We start from the raw sequence: 718 nt of genomic DNA, 5'->3' as shown, positions 1-718 counted from the left end.
TCTCCTTGTCTCCCCAACATCACCACACCGCCGCATGTGGTCAGTCTTAGACGGTGTAAGGCGACACGGCTCAACAATAGAACGACCATACACTTCTCATTAAAGTGTTATTATTGAGCCCATTAATCCTGTTCTCTGGGGATTCTTTGACCTTTAATGATGTCAATTACTAGAAGATCTCTTTATTTTCTTCTTCTCTTCTTATTCTTCAATTATTTCATTGTTTGTTGTACTGGACTCATCTTTGTCCCAATAAAAGGAGAAGTATTGATTTGTACATAGCAGGACATCAACTGATAGGTAAGGAGTAAGAGAGAGGAAGAAAGTATAAATAATAGAGTAAATGTTGCGAATGAGTAAATGGAAAAGGATATTGTTAGAAAGAGGTCAAATTAGGAGTGGAAGGGTGGTACATGTAGAAGTATGTACATTGTACATCATTATTATTAGAAAGGGGAAGTGCTAATAGTGAATAGTTAGCGCAAAATGAAGGAAGCATACTTTACTTGTATTTAATCAAAAATTTATTTGTGTTGTATATGTACATTGTGTGCATAAAATTAATTTGACCAAAATGTATTTTTGTGATTTAATTATTTGCAAATTAGCATCATCTGCACAATATTAAATAGAGCTTATTAGTTAAAATCTGTTTGTGCTATAGTTTGTGGTTAAGAAGTGAAAGAGAAAAGCAAGAGAGAGGGAGGGAGGAAGAGAG

At 34.4% G+C, this 718-nt stretch overlaps 1 long non-coding RNA gene across 1 annotated transcript in view; it reads left to right on the top strand.

Moving 5' to 3' along the window:
* The first annotated feature begins 229 nt into the window (after positions 1 to 229).
* LOC109583052 (uncharacterized) overlaps positions 230 to 718 on the top strand; it is a 2,082-nt gene continuing 1,593 nt past the window's right edge. Inside the window, exon 1 of the long non-coding RNA XR_002185339.1 lies at positions 230 to 300. This is a non-coding gene — a long non-coding RNA (uncharacterized LOC109583052). The remainder of the gene's footprint in view (positions 301 to 718) is intronic.

The sequence above is a fragment of the Amphimedon queenslandica genome, unplaced genomic scaffold, assembly GCF_000090795.2.
Source record: "Amphimedon queenslandica unplaced genomic scaffold, v1.1 AMPQUscaffold_13333, whole genome shotgun sequence".
Classification (NCBI taxonomy): domain Eukaryota; kingdom Metazoa; phylum Porifera; class Demospongiae; order Haplosclerida; family Niphatidae; genus Amphimedon; species Amphimedon queenslandica.
The sequence above is the reverse complement of the archived record's forward strand: the minus strand, read 5'-3'. Positions and strand labels throughout refer to the sequence as shown.